We start from the raw sequence: 15573 nt of genomic DNA on the forward strand, positions 1-15573 counted from the left end.
TTGCAAAAAAAAAAAAAAAAATTTAAAAAAAAAAAAAAAAAAAAAAAAAAAAAATAAGAGATGTACTATGAATTTTGTAGTTATAGACAAATAAATGAAAACTATATACATATCATCTGGGAGATTAGTAAGTTATATTAGCATATTAAAGACTGTAAACGTGTTCACAGTATTAGTTAGGAAGTATGTCCCAAAATTTATTCTAAACAATTTTAAGCTACAGAATACTCCCAGGAGCACAGCAACATAAGATTTATAAATATTAGGTAATAAGTCCGTGTGTTTGTGAGACTGTGAGCATGTACATTTAAAAATACTAGCTTTTATGTATCTGAGAGTGTTACTGTTCTAAATAGATACTTTAGAAGGATACACACCCTTGTCCTAAAACATAGCATCAGAAACATTTCCAGGACTCTCTTTTCTAATTACATATACAGCCATATTTTAAAAATCACTTTTACTTTATAAACATGTTTCATTTTAATTCAAATTATACTCTTTAAACACTCACCTTTCTAAAACAATAATAAATCTATTATTTAATTGAATCAAACCTACTCTTAAAGAGATATACCACCAAAAACAAGATTCAGAAAAACATGCTGTATGTTTCAAAAGTAACTCCAAAACAGGAGATGTTTTTCATTTCTAAAAATGAGTAGTTTGAAGAGAATGACATTTATTTTTACAAGTTCCACTAAGTGTATAAAACTCAGGCACACATCACATATATCAGTAACTGCAAATCATAAGTGGAAGAAACATGTAACCTGAGGAACGAAGTAGTGCCATAAACTGAAACAAAAAAGCACATTTAAGTTCATATATTACCTTTACCCAGTGTTTAAAAAAACACAACAATAGCAAACAAACTGTTACACATCCGAGTATATCAAAAATAATAACAGCTAATATTTATTGAATACTTAGTTTGCATTAGGCACTGCTCGAAGTGCTTACAACATTTGGTCCTTAAAACAATCCCATAAAAGAGGCCTGATCATTATCCTCACTTTGCAGATGAAGAAACTAAAGTACAGAAAGGTTAAGAAACTTACACAAACTAAATCATAGTCAGAAATAAAAACCCAGGGGCGCCTAGGTGGCGCAGTCGTTAAGCGTCCACCTTCGGCTCAGGGTGTGATCCTGGCGTTCTGGGATCGAGCCCCACATCAGGCTCCACCGCTATGAGCCTGCTTCTTCCTCTCTCACTCCCCCTGCTTGTGTTCCCTCTCTCGCTGGCTGTCTCTATCTCTGTCAAATAAATAAATAAAATCTTAAAAAAAAAAAAAAGAAATCAAAACCCAAGCAGACTAGCTCCAGAGTCTATTCCCTAAATACCATGCTATTCTGTCTCTCTAAATGAAGCAGGAGTGGTCAACACCAGGCACAGCTGCAACTAAAAACAATTAATATATACTCAGATAGGTACACATGTATTTATAATGTTTTACAAGGCAATTTACATGTTGCTTAATTTTATCTTCACAGCTGTTCTATGTCAGTATATCCTGTCAATAGATGGACTTAGTTGGCATGAATTCAAGAAATTAAAGCTATGCGGCCATAGATTATTCCATTTATCTGCTGTCTTAGAAATGTGTCCCTTCCGTGCCTCGCAGAGGGTCTGGCAGAGAATAGGAATTCAATGTATACTTACTGAATAAAGAACAATTAAAAAGGGAGCTGGACATCAGAATGTGGTCAGATTGGTCCCGATTCATAATACAGCCACAAGAAGAACACTAAGCTAGCTTGGCTCACCAACAGTGATTATTTCAGTGTCCATTTAGGTGGGAAAAAAATGTATTAGGGAGAGAACTCCTGGGGCACCTGGGTGGGCTCAGTCAGTTGAATGTCTGCTTTCGGCTCAGGTCATGGGATCAAGTCCAGCATCCGGCTCCTTGCTCAGTGGGGAGCCTGCTTCTCCCTCTTCCTGCCACTCTCCCTGCTTGTGCTCTCTGACAAATAAATAAATAAAATCTTAAAACAAATAAACACCTATTCTAGCTTTCATGAAGTATAGCTATTTTAGCTTTGGTAGATTTTCACACAATACTTAGAAAATTCCTAGGCTCTATCTTTCTTCCAAAAAAACCCAAAAAGAAAGAAACAAAAAACACCAACTTTGAATATTTCTACCACATTCTCAAGTTATACAATTATTCTAACCTTAATTTAAGTTATTCAAAAAAAAAGTTCCATTTTTCTTCAATAGACTATATTAGAACTAAGTGGAAAAGCATCAGAACATGAAAACAAGATTGAATACAAAACATTTCATCAAGCATCCTTTCAATTAAATAACTCTCATTGTTCTGGATGCAACTTGCATCTGAGTAGGTAAAAAAAAAAAAAGCATGCGTTTATGTAAAAAGAAATGCACCACCTACCAACAGAAAAAAAAAAAAAGAACACTTTTAATTGAAAATAACTTGTTTCCATGTCTACTCAGAGCACACTAAACCAATAAAGGAAACTGGTATTAGGTGTTTGGGGAGGTGGGTATACAAGTGAGATGGATTACACACATGGTACCGTTTCTTCTAAGCTGTGCATCAGTAGCTAACAAGTGGTAAACACCAATAAAATTCATGACATAGTGTTAGCTTCCAACCCCTCAAATTGTTTAGAAACCTCATTTTTTTGGTTGAAGGGGATGTTTTCCCTTGTGGGAAAAAATAAAGTCACTCATGCATCTGTATGTTCATGTTAAAACTAATATGATAGTTTTCTGTTGGAAAACTTAATCATATCACATGACAACTAAGAGTTTCTATAACTAAAAGAAAAGCAAACAAAAAAACAAAAACACCTTCACCTGACAGAAAAACCTTGAACCACATTCCAATACTTGAATTGAAATGATGACTTTCTCTATATGCCGACTTGAAACTGTTGGGAGTACACAAGGGCAATTAAGCCGCTGGTTAGATTCAGGGCATACTGATAACAAATAATGCACACAAGTACACTAAAGTTCCACCTCTCAGTTCACCTTGTAACTAGGTATGCAGATCGAGGAAAGATGTACTATAAGCATCAAATATGTGGTATTTCTCCGCATTAGAAAAAAAAAGTATAAACAATATTATATTTTAAATTATAAATCTGAAGGAAATGAATATACATGCCCACTTCAGATGATGAGAAAATGGAATATAAATTTCAAAACCTCCAGGGAGTGTATCACTATACTACAATAAAAAATGAAAATTTTAAAAAAACCCTTCAGGTAATACAGAATTTTGTGATTATATAAATGTTCCACAGCTCAGCGGTCCGATATAGCAGCTACTAGCCACAAGTGGCTACTGAGCACTTCAGGTATGGTTAGTGGAAATGAGAAAGTGAATCTTAAATGGCATCTAATTAAATTAATGTAAATTTAGCCACATGCATATAGGACTACAACATTGGACAGCGCTGCACTAAAGAAGTAGAGGGAAATACTGGTACCTTAAATTCTGATTCAAATAGTAAAAGTCCTGTAGATGGGCACATACATAGACGCTTCTGAGACATAGTTTTGTTTTTTTAATTCTTGTGACTTATGAAGAGGAAAGGACTACGACACAAAATAAAAATCTCGCTGCATTTGTGGGGACAAATTTCCTATACTCATTTTCTAGAGACAACTAGAATATTGGTTCACAACTTGGCTTCAAGTTGTAATTTTCTCATGGAGCTTCCAAAAATATGGATGCCTGGTTCTCATCCCCTCAAGCTTCTGGTTTAATTGCTTTGGGTTGAGTCCTGGGCATAAAAACTTTTTAGCTACCTTGGTGATTCTAACATGCAGCCAGAGCTGAGTATTACTAAACTAGAAAGAAAATGAGAAACTGTTTATTAAGCATAGATGCAGTATGCATTGCTGGTAGGCAAAGAGGGCCTTTGACAACCCAAATTCAAGCCAAAACACCTGAGGGCTAAATATGAGCTACATAATCTAAATATTCAGAAATGATTTGGGTTATATAATCACAAATTTTTTTAATCAGTGAATGTTATTCAATTATGTAAAAGATTAGAAAGGAAATAAACTAAATATTGAATGTCTACTTGCCTTTGCCAATTTCGTGTATATTATTTAATTTCATCCTCAGCATACCTTGGGAGGTAGATATTATTAATTTATTTACAGATGTGGAAAGTAGATTTAAAGGTATTCTCTAGGACTGGACATGTGTTTATCAAACAGTAAAGTCCATACTCTATTCTATAGCAGAAGGATTCTCCCTGGGGAGGTTTGTTTCGTTAAATTTTCACACTGGAATAAAAAAAAAAAAAAAAAAAAAAAAAAAAAAAAAAAAAAANGGAAAAGAAAAAGAAAAAACAGGATTTAGTAGGGGAGCACAGGATAAGGCAAACACTAAAACAGGTGCTTAACCAGTCCCTGCTCCCGCATTATCCAGGCATCTGATAGCAAGCACTGGGAAAAACAGGTTTGTCTATGGTTCAAATCTACACCAGCCTCTACACCAGACCATTTAGGAGTAGCTGCCTTTTATCCTAAGAACTTAAAAATTGGTCTCCTACTGCCTCATAAGCTATTAGATATAGTCACACATTCTTCGGACAGGATAGAACAAGATGCTTATTCACAGCTGCCTGACACTAAACAGGAATAAGATAGGGGTTTTAAAGACTTTTTCATTTTACCCCCTGCACTTAAAGGATTACTGGAACTCTTCACAGAGCAGTATACAGACCAGTTTTGATATGACATATTTACACTGAGTATAGAACTTTTATTTTAACCTAGGCCATTGAAAGTCTTACATTAATTTACTCATTAAAAGCAATCTTTTAAAAATTCAGTTCCTTAGTTGTTCAACCCATCTTAATTTTCAATTAAGGGAGACAGCTTCTCAGGAAAAAAAAAAAAAAAAAAAAAAAAAAAAAAAANAAGGAAATCCAGAACAGACACCCACACCCTACCTATCAGCACTAATCCTTCTATTCTGAGACTCAGTATCTTTTCTCCTTTTTCAGTCCCCTACCCTGTAAAGTGACATCAACACAAATGAGTCAAATTTAGCTACATCAGAGGCTAGAAAGAATACCTTCAGCTTACTGTTCCAATTAATGGCACAGACTTCTCCCAAAGCATATTCCAAAATAAGAATACATTGATAGGATTAACTCCTAAATGCACTGGCTTAGTGTATGATAGTGTTTTTTTCAATTTCAAATGGTATTAATTACTATTTAATTATACCACAAAAAAATGTTTCATAATTTATTTAAAAATTACAAACTCTTGTCAAAAAAGAGGAAGCAGCAGCAGTAGCTTATCCCCAGTAGTCCTCCTCATTCTCCTCCACCCCATGTTTGGGGCTGGGCAATTTGATGAGCTGGAAAAAATATATACTCAATTGATGTAAGAGAAGCTACAATACTCCCCCATCCAATCCTTAGCCTATTAAAAGTGGAATAAAGCAAGGATTAGACCTGTTTTTTCCTATTAATAAAGAACACAGAAACTCCATTTTTTAAAAGAATGATACCTATCATCTACACAGAAACAAATGATTAGCCAATTCTCACATTCACTTCCTGCATTGGAGGCAGGCCTCCAGAAAAAGATAACCTAAGTTCTGCAACTTTTGATACCTATTATAGTGCCAAGATTCATCCTTTAAGTTGACATTGGTTTTAACAGTTTGAGTATGAGTGTGTTACTTGTGACATGAAAAGTTATTTATAAATATTTTTGGATGCTAGTAATGGCCCTCCAAAAACTAAGTAGACTTTACATGCAGTAAATATTTTGGTGACACAAATATAAATTCAAAAGACAAACCTAAATAATGGTTAAAAGTCATAATTCTCTAATTGTGAAAGTTAAAGTCCTTACAAATTAATCTTTTCTAATAACTAACCATAGGTATTTTTCTAGCCTTAATTCCAACTTCCACCCTACCTTCTCCCCCACACATACTCCCACAAAGCCTCTAGAACATCAGTTAGGACACAATGTTTTTATGAAAAAGTATAATAAATTTAGGATTGGTTAATAAAGCAGTTAGTTCGCCTCTGTATGAATTTACTGAATCAATACAAGCATAGATTTAATAAAAAATACTAACTTATTAAAAGGAGAAATAATGTTTATCGAAGCACCACCACAAGCAACCAGTGAGCATGATGCAAGTTTTCACTTTGATCCTGCTAACCCAGCCATCACGAATCTGGGAAAATTCCAACACTTGTTTCATAATACAGCGACTTTTCTGTATTTTCCCACCCTTTAGTAAAACTCTACAGATGTAAATTTTTAAGTCTTGCTAATTAGTTACCAGTGCCCTCCATCCCGCAGATCAGGTGTCCTCATTTTGTTTAAGTCCCCGCCTTGAAAACAAACCCGATTGCCCCATTTTCTGAGAGGTAAACTCAGCTCCAGGCAGCTCCCTATGAAGTCACCGCGTTTGTTGTTTCAAAGATGCAATTAAACGAACCTGACACAAGGCTGTCGAAGAGAGTAGTTGGAAGTGTGTGGAGGTGTCAATCATATATGTGTAAGGGCAATGAAAACAGTATTGATACAAATCTATTTCAGTCGTAATATTTCTCCCCATTCCCCCTTCGCCAATATATTCACAACATAGGGCAATTAAACTTCGTAAGAACTTACTCGACTTCGACAAACTTAAGCTTTCCAACTTTCTGTACTTAGAATCCAGAAATGAGCAAAGGCGGGGTGGGGGTGGGGGATTTAACTGAGGCACTGAGAAGAAAAGCAATAAAAGAGCTTGCATCAGGCAGTGTCTCTCCCTCTGCCCCTCTTCCTTCCCACCCCCTCTTCTCTGAGCCCTTACATATACACATTCTTCTGGGCGGCCTCTAACCACACCATGTCCACAGTCATTTACAGAAATTAGAAACAGACTCCGAGATCCCTTCCCATAGCACGCACGACTCAGCGCTATACTAGCAGGATGGGGCGATGTCACTCCCTACCACCTCGCAATCTCTTACTCCCCCTCTGAGGTTTCATTCCCAAGAATCCGGCTTTCCTCCTGTGAGAAGGTGGATCTACCGAATTCCCAATGAAATTTCATCTCATCCTTCCCCACCCCAGCCACCTCACCACGACGACCAAAGAAAAGTTCCTTCCCCACCAAGGCAACAGAGGAGTGGGTTTCAGGGTCCAGAGCAAAAGCTGGGAGAGGAGGAGAGGGAGCGTGGTGTACTTTGTTTTGTACTTCTGCAAATCCATACCACAGCCCAGGGCTGCTCTCGTCCTTACCCGCTCTGCCGGAGACCCGATCCTGCTACTGGAGCGCGAGGCGCGGGCTGAGGGGACGCGGCGTCGGGGCGGGCCGCCCGCTGCAGCCTCGGGCGCCGAGAGCCACCACCTCTTCTCCACCAAGCGGCTGCGGGCGTGGGCCGAAGGAGCTGAAGAAGGAGCCTGGGGAGGGGGAGAAGAGGAGCAGCATCTCCTCCTCCTCCACGCCTCGGAAACGCCCCTCCAGCGGCGACCCCGGCCGACCGCCTGTCCCCGGAGCGCTGGAGTAGCCTCTCCGCCCTCCGGTGCTCTGCGCGCCTCCCAGAGCTTCGCCAAAACCCTCCGGCGCGGGGCGGCTCAACTCCTGCAGCCGGCTCTGAGGGCTGCCGAGCGGGCTGAGGCGCACCGGGGAGCTAGGGAGTGCCGCGCGCCAGCAAGACGGTCTCTAGGGGCCGTGATCATGGTGTGTGACCCTCGCCGCACCACCGCCGCCCGAGCTACTAGCACAGCACCGGCTCCACCTCAGGCACCCGCGCCGGCCCCGCCCCCGTTCCTGTCACTCAAAAGCCTTCCCGGGCTCTAGCAGGAGAGCGATCGGCGACCGGGCGCTCCCCTCCGCCTCATTGGGCCTCCCGGCCTCCAGTTCCGCCCCCTCCCTAGGGACGAGGTCGCCTGGGAGACCAGCGCCCGAGTTCCCATGACAACCGGTGCCTAGGGCCTGGCTTTTACTGTTCTGGCTAACCAGACCCTCAGGTTGATCGCCGGGCCGCAAAGTTCCTATCCCCTGCAGTGTGGACTCCGAATTTTAGGCCAAGTTGAAAACGCAGCCGACCGCCCCCACCCCCCGCTTCCAAGTCCAGAAACAGAACTTTATGGCCCTAGGGAGTGTGAGGGAGAGTGAAAAATGTCTAACCGCTTGCTCTTCCCCCGTGAATCTAAATAACCCCTCCCCCCTTGCCCTCCTGGCCTCCAGCCTTGTTTCCATATTCTCACCGGGCGGATTTGGGCTTTGAAAGCGTGAGGAGAAGAGGGAAGAGAGACAGAGCGGGGCTGTGCCAGCTCCCTGCAGCAATATAGCAACTTGGAAATGGCGGGGTCAACAGCTCGGTGAGTTTTCCCACAGTTGTAAAGTGATCTTCAAAGGTGTGCTGGCAGCACTTCGTCAACCCCAGGTGCCCTCGGGGAAACTCAAATACTCATATTTTTGAAAAAAAGTATGTAAATTCTTCTGTTAAAATTCCTCTGAAACTAAGATAATCCTAAAGTTAAAAAAATGAAGTCAAAAGTTCTCTGTAATCGAATAAAATAAAGAATATCCGTTTTTCTTTATAGAACTACACATCGCTTCTTGGCAAATTTATGTCCTAGCGCTATTCCCCGGCTGCAGACTGAAAGATTTGGATTTCAACAATTAACAAGAAAGTCTCCTGAATTCATGAGCAAACAGTATCTTGTCATTTGAATTTCAAAAGTTTGGGGTTATTCTCAGAGGTATAAGATAACCTGGTCCACTCTGGATAGGGGACCGGGGGTGTGTGTGTGTGGGGGGGTAAATGTAGTCCTGGGCTGATAGTGCAGAGCCCTAGGTGAATCTAAACTTCATGGCTGGCTCCAAAATGGAGAGATCTGAGGTGAAATTAAAACTGCAATCCTAGGTTCCCTAGCCCCTGAGGCTGCTGAACATGTATGATGAATGAGGGAATTAATAGTAATGATTTACCTTTGGCGAGCACTTGACTTTTCATTATCTCATTTACTAAAATGAATAACTGTGATGGATGTGTTTAGTCAAATATGTCTTGCAAGTATGCCCTGAATGTAATTACTCACAGTGCTAAATACAATGGAAAATGCACAGCAAAATTTTAAGATAAGGAAGGTCCTTGCCCTCAGGGAGCTAACCACAGAGCCTAAGAAAGAAAAATAGCATTCTTGAAGCAATTTGAGATTATGGCTAGAATGTGCAGCCAAACTTTGAGTACAGTAGCAGATGAGAGAAAGTCTGTGGTAGGTTGGATGGGCTGGATTAGTCATATTAAGGAGCAGGGGAATTTAAATTGGGCTTCGAAGAAGGGTAGGTAGTGGGATGAATGAAGCACAGATGAGGAAAGACAGTTGAAGGAAACAACATTAAACCAAAGTGCAACAGCAGGAATAGAGTGGTGATAGTAAATAATAGTGAGAAGACCAGCCCAGTTGAACTAGAGACAGAAGTGAAGGATTAGAGCCTTTCCCCCAGAACTTCCCCCATTTTCTGAAACACGGCTTTTTAAATGTTCTGGTTCATGTATGACAGTGCTAAGGTACAACATGTGCCTCTGTTTGCCATTGAAAGAAAGTTCATATGTTTATTAGAAAGAAAAGCTACTTGGAATAGCTTGCAAATTCAAGTCAGAAAGAAAGCATGAAGAGTGTAGCATTGGAAATTTTCTCAAAAGCAGACAAACCAGTGTTGTGAGCATTGTTGTGGGTTTTTTTCCCCCCCATTAAGGCCATTTCAGGTGGTTGCCCTTCAGGCTTTTTCACCAGTAATCCTTTTGTTTTGTATGAGGTAAAAGGCTGATTTTAAAATAAATGGCTGTGATGCCAAAACCTGATAAAGAGTACACAAAAGAGAAACCTACAAGTTAATCTCCTTTTGGATATAATGTAAAATTAAAATACATACTTAAGATACACATAGACCCCAGAACTATGTTACAAATGCTATGGCAAAATTAAGAGGAATTATGCCAGATATATAAGAATGATTCAATAATAGAAAACTTACTCATTTGGTTGACTACATTAATAAGTCAAGGAAGAAAAAAAAATCTGTATGAGTGTTTCAATTGATAATGAAAAGGATTTTGTAAAATCCAACATCATTCCTTAATAAAAACTTTTAAAGAATTTAGGGTAGATAATTTAACAATATATATTTTATACCAAATCCAGAAACTTGGCTTTAGAATGAAACAATTATTCCCATTAAATGTGGCAAGAATGCTCATCATCATACCATGAAAGGATATGATAGCCAATCCAGTGAGACATGGAATAGAAATACAAAATTAAATACTAAACATAAGTTAGGATTGTCCTTTGTTTGCAAATTATATGAAAACTGCAAGGATCAATTGAAAACCTTTTATTTACTTATTTTTAATTTTTTAAAAATATTTTATTTATTTATTTGACAGTGAGAGAGAGAGAGGGAGCATAAGCAGGGGAGCTTTAGGCAGTGGCAGAGGGAGAAGTAGACTACCCACTGAGCAGGGAGCCTGATGTGGGCCTTGATCCCAGGATCCCGGGATCATGAGCTAAGCCAAGGCAGTTGCTTAACTGACTGAGCCACCCAGGCGCCCCCATTGAAAATCTTTTAGAAGCAATAAAAGATGAGTTAAGGTAACCAGTTTTAAAAATTACCATACAAAATGAAGAGCTTTCCCATGTACAAATCAAACGAGTTAGAACATATAATATAAAAAGACTCCTATTTATAATAACCACAGTTAAATAGCTAGAAATGAATATTAAGAGAAATTAATAAAACTTACTTTAAAAATGAATTTATGAGACAAAAATGTTTGAATAAAAAAGAGATAGGGATGCCTGGATGGCTCACTTGTTTGAGCATCTGACTCTGATCTCAGCTCAGGTTGTGAGTTCAAGCCCTGTGTTGCACTCTGGGTATGAGCCTACTTAAGGAAAAAAAAAAAAAAAAGAAAAAAAAAAAAATAAAAAAAAAAAANTAAGAAAAAAAGATTAAAAAAAAAAAGAAGAGAGATACTTTTAGATTAAACCAACACTCGGGTACCTGGGGGTGCAGTTGGTTAAATGTCTTGACTCTTGGTTTCCACTCCAGTGGTGTTCTCACGGTATTCGTCTCAGGGTTGTGATCTCAGGGTTCTGAGATCGAGCCCCAAGTCAGGCTCTGTGCTGGGCACGGAGTCGGCTTGAGATTCTCCCTCTCCCTCTGCCCCTCCCCCTTGTGCTCTCTCTCTAAAATAATCTTTAAAAATAAATAAATAAATACCAACACCCAAACATCATATAATTCTAATACCTTTTAAAAGTAACCTACAGGGATGCCTGAGTGGTTCAGTCGCTTAAGCATCTGCCTTTGGCTCAGGTCATGATCCCAGGGTCCTGGGATCAAGTCCCACATTGGGCTCCTTGCTCAGCAGGGAGCCTGTTTCTCCCTCTGCCTGCCACTACCCCTGCTTGTGTTCTCTCTCGCTCTAACAAATAAATAAATAAATAAAATATTTTTAAAAAATAACCTACATATCCAGTATAATTTTAATCAAATGTCTAACAATACTTTTGGGAATTTGAGAAAATAATTTAAAAATTCATTTGGAAGGTTAACCTTTTAAAAATAACCAAAAAGAAGGGTGCCTGGGTGGCTCACTCAGTTAAGCGTCTGCCTTTTTTTTTTTTTTTTTAAAGATTTTATTTATTCGACAGAGATGGAGACAGCCAGCAAGAGAGGGAACACAAGCAGGGGTAGTGGGAGAGGAAGAAGCAGGCACTTAGTGGAGGAGCCTGATGTGGGGCTCGATCCCAGAACGCCAGGATCACGCCCTGAGCCGAAGGCAGCCGCTTAACGACTGCGCCACCCAGGCGCCCCTAAGCGTCTGCCTTTGGCTCAGGTCGTGATTCCAGGGTCCTGGGATCAAGCTGGGCATTGGGCTCCCTACTCAGCGGGGAGCCTGCCTCTCCCTTTCCCTCTGCCCTTCTCCCCTACTCATGCTCAGATATCACATGTGCTCTTTCTCTCTCAAATAAAATCTAAAAATAAATAAATAAAAATTAAAAAATAAAAATAACCAAGATCTTAAAAAGAAAATAAATGAGGAGGAAGTACACTAAAATCTATTAAAATAAATTATAAATCACAATGGTTAGCAGCAGACCAGCTACAATATATGATAAAATGATTGACTAGGTACAGTATATAATAAAGGAGGAACATGCATCATTCAAAAATGGTGTTGAGAAATCTAGCTATTTCTTGTGTATCTTCTCAGACACACACATACACATGTTCTTTTTTGAAGTAATGTTAGCTCACATCCTTATCTAATACATTTTTTTAAACATTATAATATACTTTGATCTCTATTATCAGGTTCTCCAGATATGCCTACCTCTTTTGAATGGCTGTATAGTATTCTGTTGCTTAGATGTGGCATAGTTTACTTAACTTCTCCTTTTTTAATGGACATGTAGGTTATTCCCAAACTTGCAGTTCCTTACAATTCAAAATACATTTCTTTGTACTTGGTCCTGTCTTACATGTAAAGTAGAGCTGGTTTAGCTAGGTTTAGCTTCTAGAAGTGTAATTGCTGTATTAAAGAGTAGACACATTTTACATTTTGATAGACAAAGCCAAGGTGCCCTCTAAAGAAGCAGTACAAAAACCAGTTACAGTCATCCCAATACAGATGGAAAGTTTGCTAGCACACTTTGTTTCCCCACACCCTCACCAACACAGCATTATCAAACGTTTTTGATCATTGCTAATCTAATAGGTACAAAATGCTGTCACATTACATGTATAGTTTTCTTTCTCTTATTAGTATTTTTTGTTTGCTTACAAACCATTTTATTTTCTATTACTAAAAATATTCTTCCATTTTTTTTTCTTCTAGACTTTCATGGCTTTGTTTTTCACATTTTATTCTTTGATCCAAATGGAATTTATTTTGGTGATAGCAGCAGATACCCACTTGTCCCCAAAATCTTAAAAGAATTTGTTTATTTTGCTACATAAAATACAAAGCTTCTATATAGTAATAAAAACAATGACCACAAAATTTACAAAAGAAATTCAGAAAAGCGATGAATATTTGAAAATAAAACAACTGTATAAAGAAAAAATTGAAACAAAAATAAGGTGTCTGTAACTATCAAATTGGAAAAATTATTTTTTATATTTTAAAAAGAGAGAGATCGTGCGCACGTGTGCAAATGGGGGTTAGAGGGAACAGCAGAGGATAGGGAATCTTAGGCAAACTCTGTGCTGAGCTCAGAGCCTGACAGCTCAATCTCAGGACTCCAAGATCATGACCTAAGCCAAACCCATGAATCGGACACTTAACCAACGGCGCCACCCAGCCCCCCCATGGAAAAAAATTTTAAAGACTTACAATATCTGGTATTGATATCTGGTATTAGTGAATACATGTGAAATAGATATCATCTCACGATTGTTGGTAGGATTATAGTTTGTCTTATTGCATTTGGGAATGCAATTGCAATGTCTTTCATAGTATATAAATATTTAAATCCTTTAGCTTATTCCACCTAGGAAATTTATCATATAGAAATATTTACATATATGACCAGAGATATGATCAAGAATATTTATTGCAGTATTGTTAGTAGTCATAAAATTAAAAACAAAATAAATGTACATAATAGTGGAATGGTTAAATAAACTATGGTTGCCCATATATATTATCCAGTGACAAAATCAAGTTGCCATACAAAATAATATGATTTCTGTTCAAAAAGTACATATATCTAGGGGAGCTTAGGTGGCTCAGTCTGTTGAGCTTCTGACTCTTGATGTCGCCCCAGGTTGTGATCTCAGGGTCCTGGGATCCAGCCCTGCATGGGGCACTGTGCAGAGTCTGCTTGTCCCTTTCCCTCTGCTCCTCTCCCCACCCCCTGCCCCACGTCTTGCTCTCTCTCTCTCTCTCTCAAATAAATAAATAAATAAATAAATAAAGTCTTTTTAAAAATACATATATCTTTTTATATGGCAATATTTATACTAACTACAGTTTCTCTGAGGATTAGAATAACAGTAAAGATTGCATTTTTGAAATGTTTTTGTTTAAAATCTTTACAATGTGTGTGTCACTTTTGTTATAAAAGATCTAGGGTGTTAAGACAAGCTGCCAGCTATAAAATAAGTAAGTCATGGGGATGTGATGTATGGCATTGGGACTATAGTAAATAATACTGTATTGTATATTTGAGAATTGCGGAGAGTAGATCTTAAAAGTTCTCATCACAAGAAAAAACTTTTTTGTAAATTAATCAAATTTAAATTAAGTAAAAAATTCAGTTCCTCAGTCGCACTAGCCACATTTGAAGTGGCTAGTGACCCCTGAATGGAATAGCAAGATACAGAGCATTTCCATCATCATTAAAAGTCCTTTTGGACAATGCTACCTTAAAGGCTAGCAGAGTTGATTTTTCTTTTAAAGACTAAATAAAAACGATGTCCCTTTTGCCAGCTTCTATAAACAAACAAAAAGGTCAACAGATTATCACTACTAATATAAAGAAACTAAATAGCTGGACTTAACACATTTTTAATTGGGCTTCCAAGTGGCTCATGGACCTCAGAATATTCATCACTTAGAGACTAACCTCGTGTCACACTCTACGTCAGGAATATTTTATGTGGGACCCATGGATGACCCCCTAATGGACTCCTTGAGATTGTATTCCAAGTATGTGTGTGTGCATTTTTCTAGGGAAAACATCTATACATTTCAACAAATTCAGAAAGGAGTTTATATCTTTCCTAAATGTTAAGATTGGTGCTTTAAAGGACAATGATTAAAAAATACCACCTTTACCTCCAAGGTTGAAATGAATTCTAGGCTAATCTAAATCTGTAAATAGCAATGTTTTCCCAGCTGGCTTCTTGTGTTCATCTCATTATGAAATATTTGTATTCTGGTTTGTACCATCTATGTTAGTGTTTTTTCTCCTTTAAGCCCAGAAACACATTATCCTCTTTTTTGCTTACAGAGTAAGGACTGTGATGAGAACTTTGCCCAGGGGAGAAGCAGAAGCAAGATAAGTAATCCACCAAAACATGAGCAGGTAATTGGAGCACAAAGTCCCACAGTACTTAAGGAAGACTTTGTGAGACGGTACTGACACTTCCAAGTGAACCAAGAATAGGCTGGGGAAAAATGCAGCAATGGAAACCAGATAGGACTACAATTACCCTCAGGTCCATTGAATAAACAAGTTATTTTCTTTTGGTGGTAGCTGAACTCTCTTTTTAGAATGTGAGAATTCCCCTAGGATGTAGAGTTACATGACAGCAATGGCACAGATAGCTCTAAATGTTGGGAGGCAACCTGGTAGTTCAGTACAATGAAAGAGCACAGCATTTGCACTCAAAGGACCTAAGTGCAAATCTTGACAAGTCACCTCTCTTCTTTAAGTGTCGTTTTCCTCATTTACAAAGTGAAGGAAATAAGAATAGCTGATATGTCCCACACATAATAGCCAGTAATGTTCTTTCAGTATTCAACAGGATTACATGAAATATGTGTATGAAAACTGTAAAGTGCTATTTAAGAAAATCAAACAACAATAAC

The 15573-nt window shown here is 38.4% G+C and overlaps 1 protein-coding gene across 12 annotated transcripts in view; it reads right to left on the reverse strand.

The window, feature by feature from the left end:
* PTPN13 (protein tyrosine phosphatase non-receptor type 13) overlaps positions 1-7746 on the reverse strand; it is a 193061-nt gene extending 185315 nt beyond the window's left edge. For 7 of the 12 annotated variants that reach the window (XM_019806238.2, XM_034671578.1, XM_019806241.2 and 4 more), the window contains exon 1: positions 7256-7745. The gene's annotated coding sequence lies outside the window, so the exon portion shown is untranslated. Of the gene's footprint in view, positions 1-7255 lie in introns of all 12 variants that reach the window. The other 5 variants (XM_019806210.2, XM_019806223.2, XM_019806208.2 and 2 more) reach the window with 2 other exon arrangements.
* Between the last annotated feature and the right edge of the window lie 7827 nt (positions 7747-15573).

This window comes from Ailuropoda melanoleuca, chromosome 11, assembly GCF_002007445.2.
Source record: "Ailuropoda melanoleuca isolate Jingjing chromosome 11, ASM200744v2, whole genome shotgun sequence".
Lineage (NCBI taxonomy): Eukaryota > Metazoa > Chordata > Mammalia > Carnivora > Ursidae > Ailuropoda > Ailuropoda melanoleuca.